The following is a 17,103-nucleotide window of genomic DNA, read 5'->3' as shown; positions in this document are numbered from 1 at the left end:
TGATAATTAATTAATGGATTATATCCCGAACAGTCACTTTATTTATTCACTTGTCATTAAAAAAATGGGTTAAATATATAAAATAACAATATGTTGATGTAACACATAACATTGGATGGAGCTCTATAAAGGAGGAGAATAATTTGAAGGGAGTCATGAAAATGAACTAATACAAAGTTTTTAGTCATTTTTATCAACTTTTTAAAAGTATGTGATTAAGGTGAAGGGTAAAGTGATCAGAATCTTTAAAACAAAAAAAGTACACATCTAAAACTCACATGTCAAAATATATTATGCTTAAACAAGATTACGGAAAGAAGAAAAAAGTCACTTTTTTATAGGACAACAAAATATATATGGTTGTCAACTAACATAATGTTAAATTAAACCCCACGGGGTTGTGGCGTCGTAAGCATTGAAAAAAAGTTAACGACCTTCATATACGTTGATAAATTCGAGGATGCCGTAACAGCAAATCTAGATTTTATAGAGACATCGTGTTTAAAAGATGCAAGAGAAACAAAAAGAAACTATAAGAAATATAAACTGTAAAGCAACTTTTGATAGAGTGTATGCTTGTGCTTCGATAACTTATACGTTACGACGCACAACACCTTTTGAATAAATTTTACAGCTAAAAGGGGAGGGGTTTAAATTATTATTAGAGATTTAAATTCATTGGTAACAACTTTTAACAAACCATGCTTAAAGTTTCTCGTGTAGAAAATGAGCAGTAAATTGACAAGAGTGTCGACAATGATAATTATTGTAATGTTATTATTATTATTATACTGATTTAGTTTACTAAAAAACATAATATAAATTTGGCTCATTTTAATATGAATGGATTAATACTAATATTTAACGGGTTAAATTATAATATAACGTTGTGATAAGGTAAAACTAAAACCAGATAATACGGTGTAACTTACAAATAATGCGAAGTTAATTAAAAAGAGAAATCCTTAAGATTAACAATCTATAGTTATCTCTCTCTCTCTCTTTTTACTTTTTACATAAATAGTCGTTTTCATCAAACCATAAGTGATTGAAATCAAAATAGTCACATCTAAAAACATACGTAGAATTTACAATTAAATATTTTAATTATAGTTAAACAAGATGATCACGTCGTTTTCGTTTTAGTATTGACGCGTCATCTCATTGGTTGTTAGGTCACGTAACTATATTTGTTTATAAAAAACTAAAACCACGTTTTTTCCTATACATAACTGACCCATATATTCTATATAACCAAAGGTAAAATATATTTTGTTTTTAAAAGAGTTAATTAAGGGATAGACTAAACGTACATCTTCCTCTACTTGTCATACATAATCCGCTGAACTTTCATTTTCTGTAAGAATTTTATATGACATATTACTCCCCTGTAATATTTTATTGCATTTTATGTTTTTTTCTTTAAAATATTAAATTAAAAACTATATTATTTTTTCATGAATTTTATTTCATTTAAGAATTTTATTTGATATATTATACCTCTGTAACATTTTTTTGGCATTTTATGGTCTCGTTTTAAAATATTAAATTTATAAATTATAATGTTTTATTATTTTTTTTTTTTTCTCTTTTTGTGTTTATTGTCTTTGATCATAATAATAATATTTGTTATTATCAGTGTCGATGCATTATTATATTTATAAAACAATACATATATATATACACACACACTTAGGGGTGAACAAATTCGGTACTAGTACCAAAATTGATACCGTCGGTACTTAAGTTTTAAGTTTCAGAATCGATACGGTACCGGTATTCCTCGAATTTTTACCTTCAATACCGGTACTAAGAATTTGCGATTTTCGCGTCCAGTATTTTCAGTACCGGTATGATACCGAGCTCATCCCTATATGTGTGTGTGTGTGTGTGTGTGTGTGTGTTGATACTATTAACATTAGAAAATAAGGATAAATATTTACAATCTTAATACTAATAAAAATAAATTAATAATAATAGTGTAATTATTTTTAAGTTGATATATGTAGTGAAGACTATTAAATGAAAAACAATGTTATAGATAAATGTTGTAGGGGCTTATATGTACATAAATAAGGTTTAGAGCTAATGGACAATTGTTTTATTAAGTTCAAGAGAGGTGTACATTTAGTAAAAATGATGTAGAGATGGTACATTTAACAACACCCTTAATTAATTATTGAGTAATTAAATAAAGAAAAATGGTGAAAACTTAAAACACCTATTTTCAAGATTGTCCATCACACAATACGTGTGCTAACAGTCGGCAACGGCTTTTGGTCGGTAGGCGTTGAGGTATTTAATGTAGGTCAAACGAACACATGTACATTTATACTTGTGTACGATAATTACTTTTAAAAGACTGTTTTTAGCCCAACAAATATAATAACACGTTCAACATACTTTCGACAAGCTGCTCGTATCTTCATCATATCTACCTAAACATATCTTTTTTTTAACCAACTGAAGAGGTAGGTCCCAGCAGAGCCCAGTTGGACCCGCAAGACTCACCTTAAACAGGGACGTCTGCGCAGAGACCAACTGGATCCGCAGGACCAACCATGCTCAGAGAAGTGACGTCCTTACGCGCAGTATGCAAGCTGGTCCCGCAGGAAATGCCTCCCATGGTGAAGGACTCCGCCTGTTCCCGCAGCCTCGGATACAAGCCATGAGGGAAGGCCACCCGCGCAGCATGGCTACACGCACTAGGCACTTAACTCTCCCCAGTGTCACCTGAAGGAATGAGCAAAGGCGGGAGGGGGAAAACTCCCGCCTAAATGAGCCAGTCCGTATGATGGAGGATCTTTTGTGTGATACCTGACGAGGTACAGACAAAAGATCTGACCAAGAATGCGACAGCTCGCTGACAGCAGCATGGCAGACAGCACGCCACAGCACTGTGACCAATAGCCGCCGCCTACCCACCAACTCCTGCCATACCACGTGCCTAGCCTGTTGTTGGCAGAAGAGGAAGAGTGCACGACACGCCTGCTCTGTGTCAGCCGCTACCTATCCACCACTCACAGGCAGGGCACGTGCATAGGTTACAGTTGGTAGCGTGTTGGGCCGGCTAAACCCCTTGGAAACCTACCTTCGGCTATAAATACCCCAAATGGTATGACCATCTCATCTTATCATATTATCATATATACCTGATATCTGCTCTAGCAATCTCTTAATATACTTTTATATTTAAAGAGCAATCTAGTCTGATTCTCACGCCGGAGGGTGGTCACAAGGAGGAACCCCCCCCTTCTCAGTGACGAGCTCACGGTGTCTGTTTTGCAGGTTATCAGAAGAACCATCTTCCAAGGGTTTAACCCCTCGTGGGAAACAGCTATCCAACCCCCAGGTTACCAGTAATCGGTCGTGGGTTCGAGTGGTGTTTCTTCATTGGCGCCATCCGTGCATAAAGCTAGAACTACATCTTTCTCCAGTTTTTCAAAACTTCCAAGATGGTTAAAGAGACTCCGGTAACCACAACCCCAGCTACTGGAGGGAATACCGGCAACACAGTTTTTACAAACACTACCCCGGTTACCCAAGCCGGGGCAAGTGAAGTAAATTTTACGAACACTACCCCAGTTACCCAAGCTGGGGCAAGTGCAGTAAATAATCGCCCACTGGGATTCACCGATACCCAGTTTAAAAAACGAAGACTCCCCCGCCAAACTCTCGAGGAAGTTAAGGCATGGGCGGAGGCACGACAAAAGGAATTCCAAGCTGAGTTGGACGAACGCTTGCGTTCCGTCCAACAGGCCGACGAATTCGAAGAATACTTGGACAATGACTCGGAGGAATCCGACTCCGACGCGAACCCTCGCCATAGGGCAAAAGGGAAGCGTAAGGAAACGGATTCCCAACCGAGAAGGCATTTTGGACAAGCCTTCAAACCAAAAAGCACATGTGGAAGTCCACGAGACTTCTCCAAAACGTACAGACCGAACGTTGCAAATGCGGGAACGTCCAAATTTGCAAGGGACATTGCGGAAGCAATTGCCCCAAAAAGTGCCAAACAAATGCCCAACATAGGCACTTATGATGGTATGTCCGACCCAGACGACCATTTGAACAGGTTCATAGCAGGGGCAACCGTCAGCAACTGGACGGAACCCACGTGGTGTTACATGTTTCAAATGACGCTGGTGGGGGCTGCTAGGGTTTGGTTTGATCGTTTACCGGTTAACCACATTTACGACTGGGCAGACTTCCAGCAGAAGTTTAGCCAACACTTCAGCCAGCAGCGAAAGTATACCGAGGAGCAATGGACAATCCTCAAATGCATACGGGAAGAAGATGAATCTCTACCAAACTTCATCACTCGCTTCAACTCAAAGAAGTTAAGTTTGGGCAATATCAGCGAGGATCTTGTTCGCGCAGCCTTCATCCAGGGCGCGCAGGACCCAGAGCTTATCCGCACCCTAACGGGTAAAGATGGAATGCCATCCACATGGGATGGCATCATGACAGCAGCTAAACGCTATGCGGAAACGGAGAAGCAACTGGGTAGAGACCTTCCGCAGAGCACAAACCTGTACACCCAGAGGACGAGAGAGGACAACATCCTCACCGCCCGATTGAACAAAAAACGGAAGCAAGGCATTTGGCAGTCAAGGGTAAACTTTGACACCTCATCCGGCTTACAGCATCGATTGGGTGAAAGGGATAATGTAAAGCTGCACCGGAACTCCAGATGGACGCCACTTACCAAAAGCGTCACTGACATATTTGCTACTGAAGAGCTCCCATGGCCAAAGCCTCCAGTAATCCGACATCGTCACGATGCTGATCGGAGCAAGTACTGTGACTATCACAGAACAAAAGGCCACAACACTGAAGAATGCATAGACGTAAAAGACATGGTCGAAACATTCGTCAGAGATGGGACGCTCGCACACCTCGTGGCGAAATAAAAGCTAAGCAGGCAGGTGCGTGTGGAACCATGGCTGGGGTAAACATGAATAAAAAATCAGCTTCAATATGGAGACTACATGCTGCATAAAGAACGAGATCCCGAAACAGGTGCGTGTCGGCTCGATGGCACTCCTGTCCCAACATGGAAGGGAGTTCAATTACACAGTTTGCATGTAATCAATTCCAATTTGTACAGAAAAGGCCAAGAGCCACTTCTAATGGAAATGATTCTCTTTCAAACGTCGAAGCTGATGATTTACATTTATACTTTTGTACACACTAATATGCCGGTTTTCACCGCATAATTACAAAAAACGTCATTGCATGGGAAGGCGGTCCTACCCGCACGAACCCAAAAAGCATGATAAACCTTCACGCAGGTCAGTTGAAGGGGAAAAGTTACCATATGAAAGTGCTGGCCTATCCGCATGAATCATTCGAGGGAACTGCACCAACCTATCAACAACCGCGCGTGGGACAGTTCAAAATTCTTAAGAGGAAAAGGTAAACCTATACGCAGGTCAGATATGGGTAAAGTTATGCCATCCTACTAAGTGCAAGTGACGGGTCTACCCGCACAATCACGAAAGAGGAAGCAAAACTTCACACCTATTATCAGCCACGTTCAAAGGTTAACTTATCCTCAACAGGCAAACCTTCACGCAGGTCAGTTGAAGGAGTTCAATTATTCCATTAAATGAAAGTGCCGGTCTATCCGCACGAATCATGAAAGGAAGATGAACACTAACCTATCAACAACCGCGCGTCGAACGGTTAAAACTATCCAACACTGGTGACGGCATTCACATTACGTGAAGTCGTTGCATGGGAAGGCGGTCTTACCCGCACGAACCCAATAACGTGGCAAACCTTCAAGCAGGTCAGTTGAAGGAGTTCAATTATTCCATTAAATGAAAGTGCCGGTCTATCCGCACGAATCATGAAAGGAAGATGAACACTAACCTATCGACAGCCGCGCGTCGAACGGTTCAAAACAAAATTCTTAAAAAGGTAAGAAAAACCTACACGCAGGTCAGGTATGGGTAAAAGTTTTGCCATCCTACCAAGTGCAAGTGACGGTTCTACCCGCGCTATCACGAAAGAGGAAGCAAAACTTCACACCTATTATCAACCACGTTCAAAGGTTAACTTATCCTCAAAAAGTAAGAAAAACCTACACGTAGGTTAGATAAAAGTTAAAGTTTAGCCATCCTACCAAGTGCAAGTGACGGTTCTACCCGCACAATCACGAAGGAGGAAGCGAAACTTTAACCCACTATCAACCACGTTCGAAGGTTCTTATTCTAAACACTTGGAAAATTGCTATTTTAAACTAAGTATGCAAGTCATAAGTTTATAAAGCAAAGAATCCAATGAAAGGAATAACAATCGTATATTTCAATGATATATTACAACAGTGGCCGGGTAACTACCCGCCTAAAAGAAATCTATACAAAGCTAAGTCTATCCTAGCAGTGGGAAGGGATCTTCAGGATCAGGCTTCAGGGCCACCTCCGCTTGGACCAGCACCGTCAGAGCGCGGCTGCCCAAGGAAAGCCTTAAGGATGTTTAGCCCATCATCAGCAGCAGCAGCTTCGTTCACCTTCTCCACCACTGGATGCGGGAAGGCAGCGTACTGGTTCACAGCTTGGTCATAAGCAGCTTCAGTATTAACATTGAATAAAGGGAAGTTGGAGGGCGGAAAGCCTCTCTCAGCAAACCCTAGACCAAGCAGGAAGCCAGTCTTCTCCCCATCCTCATGAGAAGCGTTGAGGGCTGTGCTCATCGCATCGTCATAAGAGGTCTCCGAAAGGACCCGACGCACAACCTACAAGAGAATACAAGTTAGAACATTTTCTAATTACGAGCAGAAAGCGTAAAGAAAAAGTTAAAGATACCTGAGGCAACGCTTCTCGAAGCAGCCATTGGAGGGTAGCTTGACTTTCTTTGTAAGCACGTTCGGCTCCGCTCTTATCAAGGTTGGCAAGTTGAACTTCCTTGGCGGCAGCCTCTTCGACGCTTTTGAGTTTCCTTTCAGTGCGGTCAAGCACCCCCCTCTGGTCAAGGATCTCCTGCAGCTTCTTGGCATCTTCCATTGCCAAGGCGTCTTGAGCATGCTGAAGAGCCTTTAATTTGCATTTAAGCTGCTCATTCTCTTCGCGAAGCGGCTCAGCAACAGCTTCAGCCTTGGCAGCCCTCTCAGTTGAGTTTCGCGCAGTCTCCTTGGCCAGCCGAAGCTGTTCATTCACAGCTTGGGCAGCCTTGGAGCGGGCCTCGAGTCGCGCCTGGACTTCAACCTCGAGGGCCTTGAATGCCTTCTCCTTCTCGGCTGCGGCAGCGGCCAACTGCCGGTTCTCCTCCCGAAGAGCCCGCGCTTCAGATACATCTTTGGCGCGAGCTGCTTTTAACTTGTCGTTTTCACGACAAAGCAGCTCGACGCGGGGCTGCGTCCGGGCCTGGAGAACCCGAAGCTCATTGGTTAGCCTACCCTCCTGGTAGCTAGCCATGGCTTCCCCCAACGCACCATGGGGAGCAGCGTGGCGAGCCCAGTCCACGCACTCCACAGGGGTACGAAGGGTTGTTCCTCGGCGTATGTTCCATCTTGGAACATACACTTCATTGGAATCCGACACTGCAAAAGAAGCAAAGGCAGTTAGGAAAAGATGACAAAAATATACAAAGGAAAAAGAACCCTACGTACCTGTAGGGTCAATAACAGGCCGATAGCCGCCAAACCCATCACCTAAACCTAAAGGAAATCCATCCAACAGGTCAGGCAGACGGGAAGGTGGCATAGATCGGCGGGAAGCCCGGCGCGTACCTGATGGTCCGGCCGTCGGTGCCGGTGGCGCAGGTATAGTGGCAGCCGCTGTGGTAGCCATTGTTGGCGTCGCCTCCTCAGCAACAGTAACCGCCGGCTCCGTGAAAGATGCTGTAAAAATTGCACTCACGGCCGGCGGAGACACCTTCTCAGCTGGAACAGCCTTAGGAAGGCTGGAACCAACGGAAGCAGGCGCAGACGCCTGGGTCGACGCCTCGGGAAGGCTGACCGAGCCTTCCCTCATTGGCGGAGGAATACTTGCTCCAACTCCACCCTGGAATGCGTCAACATCCACACCTGCACAAGCAAAAGTGTTAGAAAAATTTATTTGAAACAACAAATCTAGACAAGAATTATGGGGGCACTTACGGGGTTTCTTGAGCTTGAACGTACGGACGAGCGGGGGCGAACCCGATGGAGCCGGCCTCTTGACACCGGTAACCGTCGTCGTCGCTACAGCCTCCGGAGCGGTGGTCTCCTCACCACCGGGCTCCCCCGCCACCTCTGCACTATCTGACTCCGAGTCAGATAGGACTACCGGGTCGGCCGTAGAGGCCACCTTCTCCTTGCCATTCCCGACGGCAGCCTTTTTCTTCCGCACCAGTGGAGGACCTTCTGCGGATTCCTCAGAAGAAGAAATGTCAACTCCAGCAGCAGGCACAGCATTGAGAGGTTCAGGGTAGAAGATAGGCTTACCTGGCCGTCGGTGGCTCAGGATCTCTTGGCCTGGCGGGTAAACCTCCACGAACCGACCCGCGGTCTGCTCTAAGATGGGCAACTCGTTCTCGTCCAGAGCACGAGTACCCATCCGCGCGGGACCATCTTCCTCCCGCGGGTTCAGGAGCGACTGAAGATCGTTCCCCTCTGAAATCAACAAGAAAGTTAGAAAAAATCGAAGTCAGCAAAATGAAACAAGACGTACCATAAGGGACAGAGTTCGAACCATATTCAAGGACGATCGGAAACTTATCCGCATTCGCCGCCTTCCACACCCGGCTCATCCCCAGCATCACCATCGCCGACTCCGGAAAACGGAAAACCGGGGAATGGACCCGGGATATCTTCGAGAACCATTCCGCCTCCTCGTAGTTGAGGGCGGGAAGGTTCGGAAGCGCCTGGCCATTCTTGAACTTCATGGCGATGGGGATGGCGCGAGCGGATATGAAGAAGAACTCTCTTCTCCACGAGCGAAGACTCCGCTCGGTGGTACAAATCTTTAAACCCTTGATACGGGTTGTAAGAGTGTACCACCCCTGGATGCACCTCCAAGTGTAGAAGGTCATCAGACGGTCAACGAGGGGCTCAAGGCCCAGTATCCGGCACACCCACTCAAAGTGCCGGACCTTGGCAATGGCCATGGGGTGCACCTCTGTCAGGTGCACACCGTGCCTCTCCAGAACACGGTACACAAACTTTGTCAACGGAAACCTAAGGTTTCCGTAGACAAAGAATGCAGCATAAACCCCGATCTTGCCACTAGGGGCATCGTACACAGTATGGTGGGGTTCAGGAAACTCAGGCTCGAGAGACTCGAGCATGAACTTCCTGACGATATACTGGTACAGATCGACAGGAAGAGAGCACTGGCATTCGCCAGCAGTCTTCTGGTCATCAGCATCATGAGAAGGCATAGTGGAAGAAAGATGAAAAGAGATTTCAGGGTAATGCTTTACTGAACAGAAAAATTCACCGGAAATTACTTGAGAAGAAGAGATGAAAGTGAAAAGTGTGAATTGCAAATAACCCTCTCCCCCTTTATATACTAATCGCAATTAATGCGGTGAATTTAATGCGAAGGAGAGAGAAATCGAAGGTGCAATGAAACTATGACACGTGGCAAAAAGCAGACTGGCAACAGCTGTTGACAGGACGTGTGCCAGTAATTTCGCGGCCACGCGCCCGAAAAATCGCGCCCACGCGCCTGAAAAAGCGTCTGGAATGACCATATAATGTCACGTCACCATAACTTCCTGCACGTCCTGACAGTCAGAAGAAACCGTCGCGCGACGTTTCAGAGGTTTGGACTGTTCCTATCTTTCCACCAACCTTTCGAATTTCAAAATTCAAAATTTAAAAAGAAGCGGGAAAGTACCCCCTTACCTTGGCAAACAAGTAACCATAAGACGGATGCGGGTACAGTGTTAAGGCAAAACCCTTCACATACCTAGCACCCGCAGGGAATTGAAGCCAAGAAAACCTTGGCGAACAACCATAAGACGGATGCGGGTACAGTGTAAAGGCAAAACCCTTCACATACCTAGCACCCGCAGGGAATTGAAGCCAAGAAAACCTTGGCGAACAAGTAACCATAAGACGAATGCGGGTACAGTGTTAAGGCAAAACCCTTCACATACCTAGCACCCACAGGGAATTGAAGCCAAGTACCTCGGCAACCAAGTAACTATAAGACAGGTGCGGGTACAGTGTAAAGGCAAAACCCTTCACATACCTAGCACCCGCAAGGAATTGACGCCAGGAATACCTTGGAAGTAAAGTAACCGTAAGACGAGCGCAGGTACAGTGTTAAGGCAAAACCCTTCACAAACCTAGCGCTCCGCTGGGAATTGAAACCAAGAAGGATCTTCTGGGCAATGCTTGCGGAAAAGGAAATAACATCCCCGCATAGCGGGAACGTCGAGAACTACGTTGTTTGAAGCTCCAGGACGGAATTGGTGGTTTTAACATAATTGATCACTATGTTCAAAACTACCAAAACCTCATGGAGAATCCACACAACTGGGACTCAATGCTCCCGACTTACGAGGAGGTTACAGACCTACCCGCATCATACCCAAAGACCAAGCAGGAAACTCGGGCATTTCTGCAAGTGACAAGGACTTCCCATGGAAAACCTTACAAAACCCTTTTCAAAACCCTTTTAAGTCCAAAAGTTCACCTCACTTTATTAAACACGCATGAGAAGAAGATTGGACTGGGGGGACTTGAAGAGGTAGGTCCCAGCAGAGCCCAGTTGGACCCGCAAGACTCACCTTAAACAGGGACGTCTGCGCAGAGACCAACTGGATCCGCAGGACCAACCATGCTCAGAGAAGTGACGTCCTTACGCGCAGTATGCAAGCTGGTCCCGCAGGAAATGCCTCCCATGGTGAAGGACTCCGCCTGTTCCCGCAGCCTCGGATACAAGCCATGAGGGAAGGCCACCCGCGCAGCATGGCTACACGCACTAGGCACTTAACTCTCCCCAGTGTCACCTGAAGGAATGAGCAAAGGCGGGAGGGGGAAAACTCCCGCCTAAATGAGCCAGTCCGTATGATGGAGGATCTTTTGTGTGATACCTGACGAGGTACAGACAAAAGATCTGACCAAGAATGCGACAGCTCGCTGACAGCAGCATGGCAGACAGCACGCCACAGCACTGTGACCAATAGCCGCCGCCTACCCACCAACTCCTGCCATACCACGTGCCTAGCCTGTTGTTGGCAGAAGAGGAAGAGTGCACGACACGCCTGCTCTGTGTCAGCCGCTACCTATCCACCACTCACAGGCAGGGCACGTGCATAGGTTACAGTTGGTAGCGTGTTGGGCCGGCTAAACCCCTTGGAAACCTACCTTCGGCTATAAATACCCCAAATGGTATGACCATCTCATCTTATCATATTATCATATATACCTGATATCTGCTCTAGCAATCTCTTAATATACTTTTATATTTAAAGAGCAATCTAGTCTGATTCTCACGCCGGAGGGTGGTCACAAGGAGGAACCCCCCCCCTTCTCAGTGACGAGCTCACGGTGTCTGTTTTGCAGGTTATCAGAAGAACCATCTTCCAAGGGTTTAACCCCTCGTGGGAAACAGCTATCCAACCCCCAGGTTACCAGTAGTCTGCCCGGGGTTCGGTTAGTGTTTCTTCACCAACTTTTATTCCATCCCGATGTCTCAATAAAACTATAACTCACCGCCATTTGGTTAAAAATACACATTTACCATTACACCAAGCTAATGGTTGTAAACATATCCTTCTAACGATTTGTAATACGCCAAGAAAAAAAAACATAAACACACCAACAAGAGCAATAAACACAACAAACTACATAATCCTAGAACAATCAAACAAACACCAATTAGACCACTCTAGAACTTGCATTTTTGCTCAGTATTTGATCCACAAGAAGGTAGTAACTTTAATATATTCCAGTATCTTATCCACACCGATCACGTCAGCTCTAAATATTTTGGTATTTTGAGCTTTCCAAATCCACCAACAAGTGGATAAAATAACAAGTAGACCGTGTTCCTTAGGTTTCCATATATTGCACCAGCATACGGGCAGTGGTGAAGCTTGGATTTAGTTACGGGGGTGACCGAAGTTTCGGACCTAAAAATTTTCTGGGTCGATTATTCGGTTCGTGTCGGTTATTCGATTTGGGTCGGATCAAACAAAATGTAATCTATATATCTAGTTTTTCTTAATTTAATCAAACGATTGTTCTTACAATAAAAAAAACAAGATAATTTTTTAACCAACAAAAGACCAAAAATATTCATAATAATGTGAGAGGAAATGTGAGTAGTGTTGAGCAAATTTGGTATTGGTATCGAACCGGTACCGATTTGGTAACGTTGATACCGAATCGATACCGAAGTTTTGAGTTTCAATACCGGTACGGTACCGGTATTTCCAGAATTTTACTTTCAATATTGGTCCCGAACCGATATCGAACCGTATATTTCAGTATCATTACAAAAAAATTGTGATTTTCGGGATCGGGATTTTTGGTACCGGTACGGTACCAATCTCATCCCTAACGGTGGAGACCTAAAAGAAAAATTGCAAAGACCTAAAATTTTATAAAAACAAAAACTTTACTAAACGATTGGGTATTATATTCAAAAAAGAAAATCAGTGGTGGCCTTTAGCCTATTGAAAGTGCTTGATACCTATAAATTTTTTTTGGAAAAATCACAAAATTTACCATATTAACCGAAAAAATGGCAGTGACCAGGGTCACCCGGGTCCCTAAGAAGTTGCGCCCCTGCATATGGGACTGAGAGCATTTAATTGAACGAACTACACTCAGCCAATTTGTGCCGTTCCACTCGTGAACACCTAATCAAACTCGTCTAACCACAATACAATCGAAGAATAGACGACCAAAGTCCTCGTCCAATCTCCCACGCGATTTACACAAGGAATCAGGCAAAGGTCACTCCCCTCTTAGACTCCAACGTCAGAATTTTGTTCATAACCGCATACCAAACAAAAGCGTTAACGAGAAAAGTGTCTTAAAAGGTTTCAACAAAAGGAAAAAAAGAAACAAACAAATAATAGTCTAACCATAACCATGTCACCTACATAACCGTCATCTGATCCATTTATAAACATACGATTCTCAAATATTGTTTTAATTCGTATTTATCTATTCGTTTTTAATTGTCGTTGAGAATCTAATGATGCACCTATACATGATCCCCAGGTGTGTGATACGTGTTGTTTATTGAGTGGAAATGAATGAGACATGCATAAAGATAAAAGATAAGCATAGAATTATTTTCTTGCTTAGATGTGAACACTTACGAGAAGATGCATGGTATATTTAAAAGCATAAAGAGATGAACATGCTATTTCTATTCATTTCAATTTGTAAGACGTAAGTAAATATATCAAGGATAAAACAAATATCGTCACGTAAATATAGCACTTCTTGTGGATGCTAACTAATCACTTTAGTTTTTTTTATTCCTAACTTCACTTTAGCGCATAACCTTTAAATTAATAAAGATCACCAATTGTCAAATCTTGTCAATGTAGTAGAGATCACCAATATATGTTTCCCCATTTTGGTAGAGACGAGGGGCAAGGCTAAGTAGAGAAGGCGGTTCAAACGTACACGCTATTTTTTTGCATTTTACATAGAGCGTGTTGTAGAGATTTTTTTTGTTCAACCCAATCTTTTATATTGACATAAATTAATGCATAAAAATAAGTTGCCTATTATAAACCAAAAAGGAAACCTGGCTAGCTGTCATGTCGTTTCATCAGTCTCACGCGTGTTCGATTATTACTACTCGGTGTTTTATCTTTACAAGACTCTTCGTTTCTTATTTCAAGCAGAAACTCTAAAACAAAACAAACAGTTAAAGCCACAGGCATATTTTAAAGTCATAACTCACAACAATAACATATTAGCATGCATAGCTCAATAGTCTAATGCATAATTACACAAAGTAACCCATTAAACATTTATGAACATAACCAAACCTGAAAATTGACTAACTAAAGAGTAGTTGGGTGTCAATTTGGATATGGCATGTAGTGGGAGTCGAAACTTGTTTGACTTTGTTTTATTTACCGTTTAGTTTTGTTTATTGTTACACTAATTTCTTTTATTTATTATTTTCATAATTATCACCGATAATGAAAAAAGTTTAAATACAAGGACCCTTTTTTAATTCACCTTTGTTCTTATTTATTGCTATAATATAACTTTGTTTGAATACCCAAAACCTTTTTTTAACGATCAACGAATAAAGCCTGACTACCTAGATAACCTAATGGCAAAAAACGACTCCATAGTTCATACGTTGTGATCATATACAGTGTTGGTTTGCTCAATCCCACCATCTCCCGTTCCGAAGAAAACCCGCCGCCTGCAAGCTCACTTCGACAGTTGAGATTGGATTCGAACTTGAGAGTTGAGACCTTATAAACTTTTAAAACGTGTCTATAATAAATATTTATTTATTCCAATTTTAAGTAGCTGTCCAAAAGGAATTTTTCAACTGCGGTCACTATTTTCTCCATTACTCATTTCCTGATATTCTATGCTCTCTTTTTTTAACTTACTAACTTTTCTTTACAGATGTTCTATTCATATAAAAGAAAGATACTAAAAGTTACTTAGTAAAGTAGTAGTGTATATTAAGATTTACACGTTTAAGTTTTAGTAACGCTTAAGGAACATATTCAGGATTACTAAGGCCGTACGTTTTGTCTTGTAACATCGTAGTGACCAAACCAAAGTGGACCACTAGTTTTTATATTGTTGTTAAAAAATAATTGTATAGTGTTTGTTTGATACATCATACATGTCCTTAGACATTTAAAGCGGCTGTTTTTTTCTTCATTGGTCCATTCATTATCAACCTTTTCACCTTTTGCGTTCTCTTATTGACCTGTATGACACCATATATCTATTTTTCCTAGCTATTCTATTATTGACATGTGGGGGTAAATCAACAAGGCCAGTCATGTTTTCTTACCTATAGTATTCACGTTCCACGTTCTCTATTCATCTCTAAGGCTATGCGTAATGAAAGGGCTACAAATTGGGGCGTTTTGCGTCGTGTGGCGCCCAATTAGCAAGGGGTGAGAATTTGTTTTTGGGGTGTAATGATGTAGGGGCTACAAATAGTAATATAATATATATATATATATATATATATATATATATAATATACATATATATGTATATATAACACACACACATATCCATACATGTCGGCCCCACCACCCCCTTCTTCCAGGCGACGAGGAGAAGAACTCGCCCCCGCCTCTTTTCGCCCAAAAATCGCCCCGGGGCGGTGTTCGCGCCCAAAATCGCCCAAATTGTAGCCCCATTACATATGGCCTGAATAGGGCGGTGAAAAATTTGTACGTCAAAACTCAAAACTGAAAAAAAAATTGGGCCTTCAGTAAAAAAAATATTAAGCCAACATTTATATGTTTAAATGGGCTTACTTGTTATAATTTGGATTGTGCAAATAATTTTTTTTATATATAAATGGACTTAAATAAGTTGAATAATAAACATTAAAAGTAAATATATTTCTTAAAAAATATATATAAAAAAATTCGGGCGTGCCGGGATGATTGGGTCGGTGGCCGTCGACCACCCAACCCTCCTTCAAAGCCGGCCTTGTATCTAATATATGACTTATGTGAGTGAGTAGAAAAGAAAACAATAAAATACGTGAGTATTCACATACATACGTACGTACGTGCACTAAAATTTCTTTTGTAGATTTTGTTTATTATTCCATGCCCTCGCATTTCACGTTGCACTTCCTTATCAGACCAACTTCTTTTTAATTAATTTATGTTTCTACCCCAAATTTTTAATAGAGTTATCGTGTGCTTCATGAACTATAATAATTCTTAACGACTTATGTTTCGGCCTCCTTTTTTATTTAACTAATTTACGTGTTTTTATTTCCGAGCTTTAATAGAATTATCATTCAGCATTCGAACTTTAATATATATTGTTCTTTAAGTGATTTACTTTTCTACCTTTAAACTTTAATAGAGTTATCAGCTTAGTAATCCTTTTTATTCTCTTTCTACACATATTTTTGTTTTATTTTTTATATACGTTTAAGACCATATTTGGAATTGAGTTTGAAAAATGCTAATTGGCTTATTGGTTTTTTTAAAAAGTCATTTTGAAAAGCTAGGATTTGGGTTTTCAAAAAACTGTTTTTTAACCATTTAAAAAAACTATAATAAAAAATATTTTCGTGATTGCCGTACATTTCTTAACTTATTTTGGCCTTTTGAAAACACCAATAAGCCAATAAGTCTTTTTCAAATTTAATCTCAAACATGCTCTAATTCTCCTTTTTATTTAACTTATTGTTATTGAAGCTAGTTTTCAACTCTATACATGTTCAGTATCTGTGTGACTTGCTTATTTTATCGCCGTTTAGGTTAAAGCCTATATAATCGATATTAATTCATCGATATACAAATAATACAAGATAACAAATGTGTCCACACCAACACCCTCCTACAACCGTGCAACAAAACACGGGCTTCAATACTAATTTATATACATACAAACACAATATAATGATTCTGCATGTAAGTTTTGGTAAAGAATAATATAACATGTGACCAAATAATGTTCCATGTGAGGTTTCTTTTTGGCCAAACACATTGATTAAATTACCAAATCTCTAAATAATTTTATAATTTTTCTACATACAATTATTTTTTGGGATTAAGGTTTGATTGTCGTTTTCACTTCGGTTGTTAGAACTTGCATCATGTATTTTTAAACGCTCCATGCAATCCGTGGAACCAGTGGGGACAAATAATCAATTTCACCAAAATTTGTTGGATTTTTGTTTATAAAATTATATTAAAAAAAGTGATGAACTTATTTTTATAGAGAGAACACTAACTAAACCCCTTGAAAACTCTCAAGGATGTTTGATGTTTTGAAGCCTAATTCATCTAGCGGTGCTTCATCCGCGCTTAAATCCAGATATATGGCATTATGACACATAAACGGGGTTCGAACCCGCAATGTCAAATAGAAGAACCTCTTAGGTAAACTTAAGGTAAAACTTCTGACCCCCACATTAAAATGGTGATGGCATCCACTGAACTTCTTACTTGTAGTCTTAC

Source organism: Bidens hawaiensis, unplaced genomic scaffold, assembly GCF_021521415.1.
Source record: "Bidens hawaiensis isolate Kalapana, Puna unplaced genomic scaffold, B.hawaiensis_p1.1 tig00046919_1, whole genome shotgun sequence".
NCBI classification, from domain to species: Eukaryota; Viridiplantae; Streptophyta; class Magnoliopsida; order Asterales; family Asteraceae; genus Bidens; species Bidens hawaiensis.
This window is presented reverse-complemented; position numbering follows the sequence as displayed.